Consider the following 15,801-nt stretch of genomic DNA (forward strand, 5'->3'; position numbering starts at 1 on the left):
CACAGTTGGTCTAAGTAAAACCATAAAAAAGATCATAATTTAGGTTAGAAATGAGTTTTCCAAACGTCACATTCAATGTAATTACTTCTACCACTTAAGAAATAGGAATTGGCATCCATCTGTTTTTATTTTGAAATAAAACAATGTCAGTCTGTGAAAATCTGTGACTTATACTAGGGAGAACCCTAAACACGAACCGAGTATTTAAAACAATGAATTGGACACTAATGACTAAGATAAAAATAGTTGGGAGAGCTTCACAGGAAGCTACGTGCTGTAAGTACTTGAATATGCCTTTAAACTTGAAGAAAAATACCACTAAATTCAATGGTAAAGAATCAGACTTTCTACTCCTTACTTATCCACTTCTGTACCATTTAACATTTTTTTAAACAGTAGGTATTCTTACAACTTCAACAACTAACCCAGATAGCTATTATTTTCCAAAAAAATTTTGTCTTCATCTGTGCAGCAGCCTGGGGGCAGGCAGACCCAGAGGCTCCATCCTGGCTCTACTTGGCCAGAGAACCCTGAGCAGAGGGAATGACAATGTACTCACACCTCCATGCTGCCATGAGTTGGGAATAGACAGCGCTCAAACTCAGGCTGTTATTGGAGAAGTCAGCCAGTGAACACGCCTAATTTGCTCGGTGCTGCCTGGCACAGGATAAAAATACGCTATAAAAGTTAGTTATTACCAGCAGCAAGTCTGTACTGAAAAACGGTAACCAGCCAAGATAGGATGTTTCTTTCCTTTTTGGGGGAATGATGAGACAACAGGAAGAGATGTGGGCTGGATGAGCTTGTTTACTTAAGAAAATAGCTCTGACTTTTAGGGAAGAGAATTACTTCTATGTAAAGATAAGTTATCACACGCTTACATCTCCTGATGGTAAGTACCCAATAACTTTTTAAGATTTTATTTATTTATTCATGAGAGAGAGAGAGAGCGAGAACAGAGAGAGGCAGAGACACAGGCAGAGGGAGAAGCAGGCTCCATGCAGGGAACCCAACGTGGGACTCGATCCCAGGTCTCCAGGAAGAGGCCCTGGGCCGAAGGTGGTGCTAAACCGCTGAGCCACCCGGGCTGCTCCCCAAGAACTTTTTAATAAAAAACCCATTTCCTCTGACAGTGGTATTATCATAGTGTTTCAGCAAAAGCCCAAAGTCAACTTATTTCATACATGTTAATATAAAGGGTCTTTCTTCCTAGAATCCAGAAAGCATGACAACATAGTTTTACAGTATTTGCTTCAAACCCAGAATGCACTAAATTTCCTTACAACCAGCAGTTACAAGGACTGCCTGTGACGCGGTTTCTACGGCGAAGATGCTGTCCCCAAAGAACACCTTCAAGCAGCAGCGCTGAGCAGGGACTCTAGGGGCACTGAGCAGGGACTCTGGGGGCTCCTCCCACATCTGACGGGGCCCTTCTGGCACTGGGAAGGCCAGTATGGCATGTAGCCAGATGGGGGGAGGGGGCTGCCTTTTTCTGGTTTTTTGTTTTTGTTTTTTTGTTTTTTACAGGATATCAATCTCACCCATGGCTAGCAGACCCCGCTGTGTCACTGAACTGGCCCTGCGGTGACTTGGGTTGGCCTGTTAGTTCTTCCCAGACTTAGAGCCTGCTCCAGCCCAAGAACACGTGAGTAGTCAGCTATAGATTCTATTGCTGATTTGACTTAACTAATCCATCTGTAATTCATATGTATACAGTGAGATAAGCATCTGATTTTACTTCATGTTGAGCATTTCTGTGGGGATCATCTACAAGTATCCAAATCACCTATCAGTCTGTTCCCCCCATTCCAGTGGGTCACTCCCTCTTCCTTCCAGTTCCCCTTGCTACTCCATCTCCTGCTGGTTATGGCCAGAATACTGCCAGAAGGGTGTGTCTACAAAGAGATCAACCACCTCACTGCCTTCACATCCCATCATGGCTCCCTAGCACCTACAGATAAGACCCAAGAGACTGCACCAGACCCTCCATCCAAATGTCCCACTCCTCTCTGTGTCCCATCAATCCATGGAGTGGCTTCACTGAGGGCCTGGACTTAGACAACCCTCTTCTCTTCATCCCATTTCACAGTTCCTATGCCCTCTCCCCAGCCTCACTCCGTTGGTCTCTTTCCACACCAAATGCTCCTGGCTACCTTCTAGTCAACCTGAGAATTCAGCTGAGATACCACCTCCAGGAAGCTCTCCTGGAGCCCCAACCCCACATGTCCAAGTGAGATGCTAGCTTTAGTGCTCCCCAAGCACTCATCTTCACAGAAACTGTAATGATTTATGAGCGACTAGACCCTGTACTCTCTGAGGGCAGCACGCACTGCTGTGCGTGTTCCTTACTTTGCCTTTAACCTGAAAATTCAGTCTCTGCTGCTTGTCTGACCACATCAAGAGCTATACAAACACATGATGAGGGGAAAGGGTCATGCACACCTGGGCCTCCTTACTCTCTCCTAACGGATTCAAACTGCTTCTCACGTGTCCTCATCGCAGCAGAACAGCTGTATCAACTGTGCTTTATTTCTAGCTATGACTGGGAATGAGAATTAAACAGCAATTACAGGATTTTATTTGTACTGCAAATGTAAACATTTAATCCACACTAGTTCTTTTTTTTTTTTTTTTTAACACTAGTTCTTAATTAATAACCCTTTTCATGCTGTCCTCCCAAACAGGAAGCAGCAGGCTCGGAGTCCATGTTGTCCGGTACTGAAAAGTAGAGAGTGAAGAAATCATCAAAATGATCTGTTTTCCATATTCTATATATAGCTCACATCTTCCAGTAATATTAATTAAAGATCCAACAAAGACAATGACTGAAAAACAAAGCAGCCCAGCAAAAAGCACAGCTGTTTTCAGGCTACACATGTTCCCAGGGGGAGCTGCTCATCTACACCTGAGTGCTTCCCCCTACTTACCCAGAGGACCTGGGTTCTATTCCACACAAACATCCAGTACGAATCACATAGCTCTTAGATCCTAAACTAAAATTTGCAACTGAAAACCATTCACTGAGTGCCCCTATGTGACTAAATGAACAACAAAGCACGCAGATAACAAGCATGGTTAATTACAGATGTGACTCAAACTGCAGACCCCTAATGAATTACATGAGTTAATTAACAAAGTAGAACCAATCATAATACACAATTATGACAAACAGCACATCATAAGCAGCAATGCCATGTTCTGTATTCCCATCTGCCAATCCTCCTTAACTTTGGTTCAATGCAATGCAAGTAAACTGTTTCAAATGCATATCAGTAGGTCCAGTCTCCTCTTGAAATCAAGAGGGGTGAACAATCCAAACTGGCAATGAGTTCCAAATTTGGGGATGGAAGGCAGGAAGAAAAAACAGAGCACAGCTACCCCCACTGAACTATGTGCAGCAGCATCTCAGCTCCCACATCACTCCTGTTTGGATACCATCACTGTCTTGGGTGTTCCCCTTCACCATGTGCTCAGGACCACCCTCATGGTCCTCATGGTGGGCCTCACAAGCACCGTGACTCTTGCCTCACCTTGCAATATTTAAGAGTTGCCATGCTGAAAGGCGGTTCCATCCTGTGTCACTTCCACCAAAAATGCTGCCTGGCATTTGCACTGTAAACAAATTCAAATTGGCTCTATTTTCAGAATCTAGAGACCATCTGATGATCATAAATTCAGAACCAGGAAACAACAGCTATGAGCAGACACTCCATGAAATGCTAGTATTCTCTGAAAATAGGTCACCCAGGAATTTCCAGTTAGAAATGGCACACCGAGCAAAGGTGGTAGCTCCCACTCTCTTCCGGCACCCCTCCTAAAGAGATTGTTTCCTAAAGGCACATAACCACAGAGCATAACAGAAGGAAGAAAAGACAACAGCAGCAAACATGGAAGCTAAAATACAAATGATGAATGAAAACATAGCTAAGCCAGAAAAAGCTGAATCACAAGCTTGCAGTGAGTGACATTGAGAAATAATCCACCTAAGAAATAGTCCATGGACTCCCCCCCACCCCCCGCCAAATGATTATAGTTAGTGGCACCCATGTCCATTTGGAAGGGAGTATGTAGACTGGAGCCCATATACAGCAGAAATCAAACGCTGAAAGTCTCTTTAAAAGCAGTTAGGCAAAACCAGATGATCACCCCAATCAGTGCAGGAAAGCACTTGTCAAAATCCAACAGTATTTCATGATAAAAATGTTCAATAAACCAAGAGTCGAAGGGAATCTCTCTGACCTGATAGCGGGCATTCTGATACCCACAGTGAACATCACGCTCTGCGGTAAGAGACCGACAGCTTCCTCCTTGGATCAAAAAGGAAACACAGATGTCTACTTTCTCCACTCCCACTGGACATGGAACTGAGTTCCAGCAGCAGTCAGGCAAGGGTAAGAAACAAAAGCCATCATGTTGGAAAGGAAGAAGTAAAGCATCTCTAGTCACAGATGACATGATCTCATATATAGGAAATCCTAAAAAATTCACATAAAAAAACGTAAAAGCTAACAAACTCTGCAAAGATGAACGATACAAGATCAACAAACAAAAATCAGTTGTATTTTTATAAACTAGCAATGAACAATCTGGAAATGACATTAAGGAAACAATTTCTCTTACAACAGCATCCAAAAGAACAACAAACTTAAGAACAAATTTAACCAAGAAAGTGTCAGACTGGTACACAAAACATCACAAAATATTGCTGAAAGAAATTAATGAAAAATATCTGCAAAGATATTCCTTGTTCACAGACCAGAAGACTTAATATTGTGAAACACAGCAAAACAGTCCTAAGAGATCGACAGATTCAGCTCAACTTCTATCATAGCCCCCATGGCCTTTTTTTGTAAATATGGTAAAGTTAATCTTTAAATTCATATGGAACTGCAATGGATCCCAAATAGCCAAAAACAATCTTGAAAATGAGTAACAAAGTTGGAAGACTCACACTTCGTGATTTCAAAATGTACTACAAAACAGCATTGTTCCTGGCATAAGGATAGAAATAGAGACTAACAGAAAAGAACTGAGAATCCAGAAATAAATCCATACATTTATGGTCAACTGATTTTTCTACAAGGATGCCAAGATCACCAATAGGGAAAGAATGATGATGAAATAAATGGATGTCCACATGCAAAAGAATGAAGTTGAACCTCTACCTCACGCCACATGCAAAAATTTACACAAAATCGATGAAAGATCTTAAACTTAAGAGCTTAAGCTTTAAGACTCTTAGAAATAAACATAGGGGGTAAATCTTCATGTTCTTGGATTTGGCAATGGTTTCTTAGATATGACACCAAAAGAATAAACAACAAAAGAAAAAATGGATAAACTGAACATCAAATGTAAAACTTTTGTGCATCAAAAAATACTATCAAGAAGGCAGCCCAGGTGGCTCAGCAAAGCGCCGCCTTCAGCCCAGGGTATGAGCCTGGAGACCCAGGATCAAGTCCCACGTGAGGCTTCCTCCACGGAGCCTGCTTCTCCCTCTGCCTGTGTCTGTGCCTCCCCCCCTTCTGTCTCTCTCATGAATAAATAAATAAAATCTTAAAAAAAAATACTATCAAGAGAGTAAAGAGACAACCAAAGAATGGAAGAAAATATATGCAAATCATGTATCCGATAAGAGTCTAATGCCTAGAACATGTAAAGAACTCTTACAACTCAACAAAAAGACAAACAACTCAATTAAAAAATAGACAACCTGAGTAGGTATTTCTCCAAAGATACACAAATAGCCAAAAAGTACATGAAAAGATGCTCATTAGTCATTCAATAAATGCAAACAAAATGAGATACCACTTCCTATCCACTAGGAAGACCATAATAAACAAAACAAAGCAAAGCATATAACAAACGGGGGAGAGAATATGGAGAAACTGGAACCCCTGCACACAGTTGGTGCAGCCACAGTGGAAAATAGTTTGACAGTTCCTCTATATATTAAATAGAGCTACTATATGATCCAGCAATCCCCACTCCTAGATTCACATCTGAAAAACTGAAAACAGGGATCCCTGGGTGGCGCAGCGGTTTGGCGCCTGCCTTTGGCCCAGGGCGCGATCCTGGAGACCCGGGATCGAATCCCACATCGGGCTCCCGGTGCATGGAGCCTGCTTCTCCCTCTGCCTGTGTCTCTGCCTCTCTCTCTCTCTCTCTTTCTGTTGTGTGACTATCATAAATAAATAAATAAAAAAAAAAAAAAAAAAAAAAAAGAAAAACTGAAAACAAGTAATCAAAAACTTGTACTCAAATATTCATAGCAGCATTATTCATAAAAAGCAAAAAGTAGAAACAAATGTCCACTAAGAGATGGATGAAAAAATTGTGGCATATTCATGCCACACACAATGTTATTCAGCCAAAAAAGGAATAAAGTTCTGATATGTTACAACATGGATAAGCCTTAAAAAAAATCACCCTGGGCAGCCCCGGTGGCGCAGCAGTTTGGCCCCGCCTGCAGCCTGCAGTGTGATCCTGGAGACCCAGGATCGGGTCCCACGTCGGGCTCCCTGCATGGAGCCTGCTTCTCTCTCTCCCTCTCCCTCTGCCTGTGTCTCTGCCTCTCTCTGTGTGTCTATGAATAAACAAATAAATAAATCTTAAAAAAAAAAAAAATCACCCTAAGTGGAAGAAGTCAGACATGATAGGCCACATACTGTATGAATCTGCGTCTATAAAAAAAAAATTCAGAATAAGTAAAATCACAAAAAGAAAGATTAGTGGATGCTAGAGGTTGGGAGCAGTGGGCATTGGGGAAGTGCCTGCTAATGGGTACGGGGCTTCCACTAAGGGGGTAAACAGTTCTGGAACAAGGCAGTGGTGATGGCTACACAGCACACCTAATGCCCCTGAACTGTACACATCAAAGTGGCAAATTTTGCTATGTAACAAAATAGTTAGTTACCATACATTAACGCCTTCCCACCTTCCCTGCAAAAAAGCCTAAAGGATGAAACCAAGGGGGTCTCTGCAGCAGAGGATAAGGAATACTATGTTCCAGGATGTCCTCCCGAAGAGGGAGATGAGTGAGCACCTTAGTAATTTTTGAGGGTCACAGCCACACTCTTCTATCCAATTTCAAAAACAAGGCAGGAGGGCAGCCCGGGTGGCTCAGTGGTTTAACGCCGCCTTCAGCCCAGGGCCTAATCCTGGAGTCCTGGGATTGAGTCCCACATCAGGCTCCCTGCACGGAGCCTGCTTCTCCCTCTGCCTGTGTCTCTGCCTCTGTCTCTCTCATGAATAAATAAATAAAATCTTAAAAAAAAAAAAAAAAAAGGCAGGAGAGTAGAAAGTCCTTTGCTGATAATATGAAAAGCCCAATAAAAGGACCTTAAGATAATGAGGCTGAGGGTTCCTCGAGGAAGCCCCACTGGTATCAGCCAACAGTGATAGGGCCAGAGCAGGTGCACAGAACATCCAAAGGACTGCAGGGTCCCACTCGCAGACAGATCACCCAATATTTCAGGAAAGACCAACCAAAACAATCAAAAGTCAGGTCATGATAGAAGAGGAGACACTACCGCTTTTATGAAATAAACATACTGCTAAATTTTAGAGGAAAAAAAGAATCACCAAAAAAGCTATGGGCAATTTAAAATATGATGGCCAAAATAAAAATGCTAAATAAAGGAGATTGAGGAAATCTCCTACAAAGTGAAACAAAAAGGCAAAAAATGGAAAATGGGAGAGATAAAGATTTTATTATTTTTAAAGATTTTATTTATTCATGAGAGACACAGAGAGAGGCAGAGACAGGCAGAGGGAGAAGCAGGCTTCCTGTGGGGAACTCAATGAGGACTTGATCCCAGGACCCCAGGATCATGACCTGAGCCAAAGGCAGACACTCAACAACCACTGAGCCACCCAGGTGTCCCAAAAGATTTTATTTTTAAAAAAGTAAAAATGGAGTCCAAAAAGTTCAGTGCCCAAACAATAGTATTTCCAAAATACAGAAACGAGAGAAGTTAAACAAGAGAAGAAAATTGTCAAAGAAAACTGTGAGAAATTCCCCCAGAACTAACCATCATGAGTTTCCAGACTTAGAAGAACTATGCAATGTCCCACGAAATGGATGGAGATAAACGCAAACAGGAGTTTTTGAGCTGCAGACCCCGGGGAGTAAAAACAGTCTGTGCACAGAGGGTTAGACGCAGAGCAGCCCTCCCTGGGCAGCTGGCAGCTGGCGGGGCACACCAGAGTGCCCAAGGTGAGGGGGAGGCCCCACCCCTCCCCGGACACTCTATCCTGGAGCCCTAAGCGGGCCTCAGGCTCACACCTGCGGGCCTTGGAGAAGGGCCCCACGAACACCCCGCCCGCGGGGCCCACGAGGGGGGAGGCGGGGGCTCCCGGGTGTTGAGGCGGCGGGGGCGGGGGCTCCCGGGTGTTGGGGCGGCGGGGGCTCTCGGGTGTTGGGAGGGCAGGGGCGAGGGCTCCCGGGTGTTGGGAGGGCAGGGGCGGGGGCTCCCGGGTGTTGGGGCGGCGGGGGCGGGGGCTCCCGGGTGTTGGGAGGTGGCGGGGGCTCTCGGGTGTTGGGAGGGCAGGGGCGGGGGCTCCCGGGTGTTGGGGCGGCGGGGGCGAGGGCTCTCGGGTGTTGGGAGGTGGCAGGGGCTCTCGGGTGTTGGGGCGGCGGGGGCTCCCGGGTGTTGGGGCGGCGGGGGCTCCCGGGTGTTGGGAGGTGGCGGGGGCTCCCGGGTGTCGGGAGGGCAGGGGCAGGGGCTCCCGGGTGTTGGGGCGGCGGGGGCTCCCGGGTGTCGGGAGGGCAGGGGCGAGGGCTCCCGGGTGTTGGGAGGTGGCGGGGGCTCCCGGGTGTCGGGAGGGCAGGGGCGAGGGCTCCCGGGTGTTGGGAGGTGGCGGGGGCTCCCGGGTGTCGGGAGGGCAGGGGCAGGGGCTCCCGGGTGTTGGGGCGGCGGGGGCTCCCGGGTGTCGGGAGGGCAGGGGCGAGGGCTCCCGGGTGTTGGGAGGTGGCGGGGGCTCCCGGGTGTCGGGAGGGCAGGGGCGAGGGCTCCCGGGTGTTGGGAGGTGGCGGGGGCTCCCGGGTGTCGGGAGGGCAGGGGCAGGGGCTCCCGGGTGTTGGGGCGGCGGGGGCTCCCGGGTGTCGGGAGGGCGGGGGCGGGGGCTCCCGGGTGGGCGCGGGCGGTGACGACGGAGACCCCGGGGCAAGCACGCGTCCCCGGCGCTGCGGTCGGGCGGAGAGGACGCCCCGGGACAAGCCCGCTGCAGACTCTGGCAGGTGCGCGGACGCACAGGGCCGAGGAGGGGGCGGCCGTTGGCGGCCCAGGCGGGTTCCGAGGCTCGGCCCGTGCCCGCCCCCCCCCGGCCCGCAGCTCCCGCCCGCCGTGAGGGACGCCCCGGCCCTAGTCGGGTCCCTCCAGCCCCACTCCGAAGCTCACCTGCCTCGTGCCACAGGGTCCACCGACGGCGCGGCCGCTGCAGCCCCAGGCCTGGTCCGCGCCGCCCCAACCCGATCCCAGAGGGGACCTTGCGGACCAGCCAACCAGCGGCCGCGCCTGGGGGCGGGGCGGGAGCAACGCCGACTTCCACCAACCCTGAGCGCGCCACCTGAAGCCCCTCGGCCAATGAGGAGGCGGCCTAGCTAGGAGCCCGGCCAATCGCGCGCTGAGGCCGAGTCCCGAGCAGGGAGGTGGGCGGGCCTGCGAGGCGGTGCGCCGGGCCGGGCGGCGTCGGGGGCGTGCGTTGCGGCGGCCGCGGCGGGAGCGGCGGGAGCGGCGGGAGTGGCCGCTGGGGGCGGGGCCTCGGTCACGGCGCTGCTTCGGGCCTGCGGCGCGCGGGACGGCCCGCGGCAGCTGCTGCTCCTGCACCTGCGCGCTGTGGGGCGGGGCGGAGGCGACGGGAGCGAGCTCAGCGCTCGGGCGCCCTTGCACAGGGGCGGGCCGGGAGCGGGACCGCGGCGGCGGGGAAGACGGTGGGAGAAGACGGCGGTCTTGCCGGCGGGGGGCGGGGGCGGGGGGGCTGCGCGTTCCTCACCGCCCCGCGCGTGCGCAGTAGCGGCCGGCACAGGGCGCCGCGCAGGTGACCGTTTTGCTCCCTACGTAGGGGGATGGGGAGGAGGACAAAACTATCCCAGGCAAAAACAACAAAAACGGAGAGGGACGTATTACGCTCACCTGCAAAGGATTTAACAGGTGAGACGGGCCGTTGAGAGCAGGGATGATACTGTTCCCCCGCAGACCCAGAGGTGAGGAAACCCGGCAGTCCCCCTGTGTCTCGCCTCTGCCACCTAGGGAGTAGCATTGATAAGGAAAGAGGCCGAAGCCAGGGACCACCCGCCCGCCGGTGCTGACTCAGATGAGCACCTGAGCTAGGGGACAGGTTCCACACTTGGAGTCCTTCCTGGGACCCACCCCCACCCTCACTGGCTTCCATGAGCTTACGTTGGCTTCATCTGGACTCAGCTGGTTGGTACTGACACCAACTGGACTGAACTGGCTGGAACTGGTCTGTACCAGTGACCTGGTCTGAATGAGTCCATCTGTTACCACAGCTGTGCTAACAGCCTCCTTGGAGGAGGCCCTAGAGGGGAGAGATCTCTCTCTGGCGATGGGGCTCTTCCACTGCTACTTGCCCTGCTTGCCTGCCCCCCACCGCCACCCTCCGCCTCCCCCTTCCCTCTGGCTGTGCACCAGCTACTCCACCCAGCCGTTCCCACTCACCTGGCCCATCTGTGATTCCTTTATTTCAAACCCAGCACACCAGCTCCTGGGCAGCATCTTGGGTGCATGCTCTATTGTCCTTACCGGGGTTGCACTGATTGAATGCCTGTTTATTGGATGCCTATTGGATGCTGAGATGCACCACTGAAAATCATATTCCCTCTCCCATATTCCAGAAGGCAGAGCTATGCAGTAATTACACCATGTGTTTCTGTGCAAGCTTTATGGACTGTGTTCTGGGAATGTGGTAAGCAGCATGGAGGAAAAGCAGCAGAGACAGGGCTAGGATGTGGGAGACCAGTAAATTTAAATGTGGCGGTCAGGGAAGGCCGCTGTGGTGGTGACCATTGAGATCCGAAGGGAGGGGACCAGCAACATTCCAGGTGCATGCCAGAGGTGCACTCTCTCCTGAGGGGGAGTTAGAGATTTAGAGGCTTTCATTCACTGTTCCAGGAAGTGAAGTATGTGTGGACACTGGGTTCCAGGTGGAAAGAAAAGGAAAGAAGTCTTCAAGTGACAGCTAGTCAGTGTGAGGTCACAGTAAGGGAACTCGACCTGAACGTGATGTCGTGGACTTAAATTATGGGAGGAAAAAAAAAATTATGGGAGGAAGAGGCATGTCCAATAACAAAGCTAGTTCTTCTCAAAAAGACCGACTCGACTCAAGTTGGTCGAGCGTCCAACTCCTGGTTTTGGCTCAGGCCATGATCTCATAGGTCCTGGGATCCAGCACATGGGGCTCCACTCACTGGGGAGTCTATTTCTCTCCCTCCCCCTCTGCTCCTCCTCCCACTTCTTTCTCTCAAATAAGTGAAACCTCAAAAAAAAAAAGAAAGAAAGAAAGAACGAAAAAGAAAGAGCCTGCCTCCTACAGCATCACATAAATGTAAAGACTGGGGCATGAATGTATTCAGAAAACAAACAACCGTTAACTGAAAACCTATGTGCTGTGGGATTTCATGTGTTCACAGAAATATGATACCACTGATTTTATACACACAGGGGCATCGTAGATTCTTCTTTTCTTATTTGATGTTACTGTATTTTGCACAATGAACTCAAAAGTTTTAGAAATGTTAGAAGTTTCTAAATGTTAAACTACCAAAAAGTTCTGCAACATGCATCTTGATTGCACTATTCCAAATTAACTAGCAATATTTTGTCATGTTCTCTTTGAAGTTTTTGAAGAAATAAAACTAGCTGCTAGATGACTAGAAAGCTAAATGAAAAGGAACACTACAGTGTCTAAAGTCTGCTTGGGATTCTCTCCTTCTGCCCCTCCTGCTCATGGTGTCTCTCTCTCTCCCTCTCTGTCAAATAATGAAAGGTGTCTATTTCATAAAACACACCATGACAAGCCAGCAGCTGGTGACAGGCCAGAAGACATTTGCCATATTTAAACCAGACAAGGAGCTACTGCTTGCGAGGAGCTCCTGGAGATCAATGAGAGTCGGGAACACAAAGGGTGTGAATAGGCAATTACCTGGGAAGAAAGCTAAATGCATGACAAGAATATGAGATGCTTGATGGGTGGCCTGGCAGGCTTAGTCAGTGGAGCCTGCAACTCTTGATCTCGGGGTTGTGATTTCAAGCCCCACATTGGGGGTAGGGATGACTTAAAATTTTTTTTAATCTTAAATTTTTTTTTAATATAAAAGAGAAAGAGATGCTTGAGCTCCTTTGTGATCAGAGAAATGCAGATAGAAGTAACTTCCTATACTTCTGCACCTCTGCTAGTCAGCAACAGAGAGTAATTAACGCTAGGTGCTGGTGGGCAAACGGAGGGCACCACGGAGGATGTTCGTGCTCCATGACCTCGCAAACCCACCCCCAGGCCCAGGGGAAGGGAACTTGAGCAGGGCCTTCCTTCCAAGGTGCCCACGCTGACACTCTGTGGAGTAGGCAAACGGGGGCTGGCTGGGTCCCTGAGCAGGGCAGTGAGGACACCCCACTGGTCATGCAAAGCCAGGCATCCTGGCTGGCAGGGTCCCGAGCAACAAGCTGGACTGTCCAGGCAAACTGGGTAGATGGCATGGCTGGTTAATTGTAGGTGTCCACTGGATTGATCACAGGGAGCCCAGATATTTGTTCAGAGATTATTCTGGGTGTGTCTGTGAGGGTGTTTCCGGATGACTGTGTCAGACAGATGGCCCTGACAGATTTGCAGCAGCTTTACCTCCCACGCACAAGCAGGTACCCATAAGGATGCCCAGCCCTGCTGCTGCTCTGCTCTGCTCTGCGTGCTCCCCCATGTTAGGCTTTGAGGTGGAGCCCCCTAATATCGAGGGCTGTATTCCATTCCCTATGCCAGATAGATCATACTCCACAATACAAAGAGTGAATCTGACCGAAACATTCTTGTAGTCATGGGTGCCCAGCCCTTCCTGCATCTCGCTATTGTGAACAATACACTGCAGACATGTCTTCCACCCAGAAGTAGAGCCTCTCAGCGCAGAGGCAACATGTTACCAATCTTAGGTAGAACCAAATTATCCTTATAATAAATGCTTGATTTAATGTGGCTATGTTCTATAGAGAATTATTATTTTATAATATAGCATTTATTGAAATGTTACTAAATATAGATTATGATTACAAACAGTACATTTGTATATCATGTAGATATCTACATGTGTCATAGAGATAGAGGATAAAGTTCAAGATGTTTATGTCATATGAATGAATACAATATAATTTATTTACAACTGCATAAATTCCAAAGAGTTATCAAAGAGAAACACACCAGATTTCAGTCAAGGCAGAGAAGCAACATATTCAAACTTTCTCTGCTACTTTCCCACATTTTGAAACTAAAAATAGTTTTTCAACATAACTTCCCGTCTCTTAAACAGCCAAGAGATTCCACTTCACAACGCCATAACAAATGGATGTGGAATAAAAGAATGACAGGTGTTAAGGATGGAGGATTGTAAGTTGTTATTTTCTCCCCGGGGTTAAGTGGGAGGAGCGTGGGTTGAGGGGCCAGCAGCTCTGGCCTCGCAACCACCCTGAGTCATCCGGCCGGAGCTGTGTGCCATTAACCAAAATCCTTAGCCTCCCTGGGCCCCAGTGGTCTCCCCTACAAACGTGGTTGATCCTGTCTGGCTGCAGGGCCTTAGGGAGAATGGAGGTAATTTGTTTGCAGCACCTGGCCCTTTGGAAGCAATCAGTAAGTGACGTCCACTGTTATACAGTGATGACTGTGGTAAGTGCTGCCTATGACTACGCCAGGGAATGGAGGGTCAGCTCTGGGGCAGGGACAGTCTGAGGCTAAAGCCCACTGGAGGGGACAGGCAGGAGGCTCAGGACCCACATGGTGGGCTTACAGGCTGGTGGGTTACTAACCTCCGAAACCCCAGCACTCTGTGGACCCACTCACAATTGTCATGTGTCACGTGCGCGAAGACAAGGGCTTTGGGGAGTTTGGCTCATGTGGGGGCCAAGCTCCCTGAGCTCTGCAGCTAGAGACGACTGCCTGGGTTTGTCACTTGAAAAGATGGACATCCCAGCACTAAGACCTTGCCCCTGGGAGTGCTGGTCCTCTCTTGCTAGAGGGCCAGCACAGCCTGTAAGGCCTCTGTCCAAGGAGCACAAGGGGCACATGCAGGGAGGGACAAGGAGAGGCAGGCAGGAGGGCCTGGGAAGCAGACAGCCTGGTGGGCTACTGGGCCATATGCCCAGTATAGCCATACTGCCAAACTGCCTGTCCCTGAAGTTCCCCATCTTCCCACTGCTGGCCAGTATGCTTTCACAACCAGGGAAACTGAGGCAGAAGCTGCCACAGCAGCCTGGCTGGAGTGGAAGTAGGGGGCATGGCCACGTGCTGTGGCCTACTCGTGGTCTTGAGACCAGGGAAGCAGATGGAGGCAGCAGATGTCTGTCTTGCAAATGCCCAGAGGGAACAGTCCTTTCTTGTCCCTGGGCTTGTACCTCCCATCTAGCACCAGGTTCTGTCCTTTGGGTGTAAACAGATCCTGACTCCTGAGAGAGGAGTAAGAAAGACGGGGTCAGAAACCCAAGCCCCAGCTGTGTGCATCTAGATTACGGAGCCAACATGAGATCAGAAGGCTGGGCTGGCAGAGAAGTAGGTGAGGAAAGTTACCAGGAGCCGTGCCTCTGGGGAAACCATCTCATGTCTCCTTGTCCTGGTTCCTGTCCTACCTATGGTTCCTCCTGGGGCTGGGGGGTGAGAGAGGGGGGAACCCACAACAGAAATGTGATTTTGTGTGACTGGCCCTGTGGCTGGCAGCAGTGGCTCCCAGGCCCTGGTGTGATGGCACACGCACGACATAGCCAGGGAGGCATCCCTCCAAGGGCAAGACAGATGGCTATGGCCATTCTTGCTCTGGCCTGCTTTCCCAAATTCTGGAAGTCAAAGATCCGTATAGGGATGCACACACGATCAACTTGCATCTCTGGTTCATGGAAGCCAGTGATTAGTGGCCGCACCTCTGTCATGCTCACGCCTTCTGGCTCCCTGGCTCCTCCTCAACTTGTGTGCTGGTCCTTCCTCATCCCTCTGACCCCAAGATGTGGAGAGTTTGGAGCTCATCCTTGCATGTTGTATGCCTATCCAACTCTCATTCTTATCAACACGTCATAAGACGATGCCAAGACACAGAATCTGACCACATCCCCTCCCCGTGGCCATGAGCCACTGCCAGTCTTTGCTCGGGGGGCTACAGGAGCCTCCTGGCTGGTCTCCCTGTGCTCACCCCCAGCCGTCAGCCCCTTCTCCATCCTGTGACCTCATTCACACCGCCCATGGCTCTCAGGTCACCTGGGGGAAAGCTCAAGTCCGCACCCTGGTCTTGAGCAGACCCCACCCCTTCTAATTTTGTTTTCTTTTGAGTGAGGTGAACTCCACACAACATAAAATTAACCATTTTACGAAAGTGTAGAATGGTGCTATTGCTGTGAAACAGCCTGGCGGCTCCTCAAAAAATCAAACATAGGATTCCCGTGTGATGGGCAGTTCCACCGCAGGGTATTTGACCTGGAGCACTGTGCTGAAAGGAGGACCTCAAAGGAACACTTTCACCCTGACGTTCACAGCAACCCATGTGTATACTGAGGGACGTTGGATGGACACAGGGCGACAAAAGTAAGGAGGTGGACA

The 15,801-nt window shown here is 49.5% G+C and overlaps 1 protein-coding gene and 1 long non-coding RNA gene across 30 annotated transcripts in view; one reads left to right on the forward strand and one right to left on the reverse strand.

The window, feature by feature from the left end:
- SUN1 (Sad1 and UNC84 domain containing 1) overlaps positions 1 to 9,553 on the reverse strand; it is a 51,883-nt gene extending 42,330 nt beyond the window's left edge. For 10 of the 17 annotated variants that reach the window (XM_035718351.2, XM_025415981.3, XM_025415991.3 and 7 more), the window contains exon 1: positions 9,402 to 9,552. The gene's annotated coding sequence lies outside the window, so the exon portion shown is untranslated. Of the gene's footprint in view, positions 1 to 6,429; positions 6,587 to 8,033; positions 8,058 to 9,401 lie in introns of those variants that run through there. The other 7 variants (XM_049111213.1, XM_025415987.3, XM_025415989.3 and 4 more) reach the window with 5 other exon arrangements.
- A 408-nt stretch (positions 9,554 to 9,961) lies between these two features.
- The window catches only part of LOC112640166 (uncharacterized), a 34,760-nt gene continuing 28,920 nt past the window's right edge, over positions 9,962 to 15,801 (forward strand). For 2 of the 13 annotated variants that reach the window (XR_007411187.1, XR_007411189.1), the window contains exon 1: positions 9,967 to 10,154. This is a non-coding gene — a long non-coding RNA (uncharacterized LOC112640166). Of the gene's footprint in view, positions 10,208 to 10,858; positions 10,930 to 13,534; positions 13,612 to 15,657; positions 15,787 to 15,801 lie in introns of those variants that run through there. The other 11 variants (XR_007411193.1, XR_007411192.1, XR_007411190.1 and 8 more) reach the window with 11 other exon arrangements.

Source organism: Canis lupus, chromosome 6 (genome assembly GCF_003254725.2).
Source record: "Canis lupus dingo isolate Sandy chromosome 6, ASM325472v2, whole genome shotgun sequence".
Taxonomy (NCBI): Eukaryota; Metazoa; Chordata; class Mammalia; order Carnivora; family Canidae; genus Canis; species Canis lupus.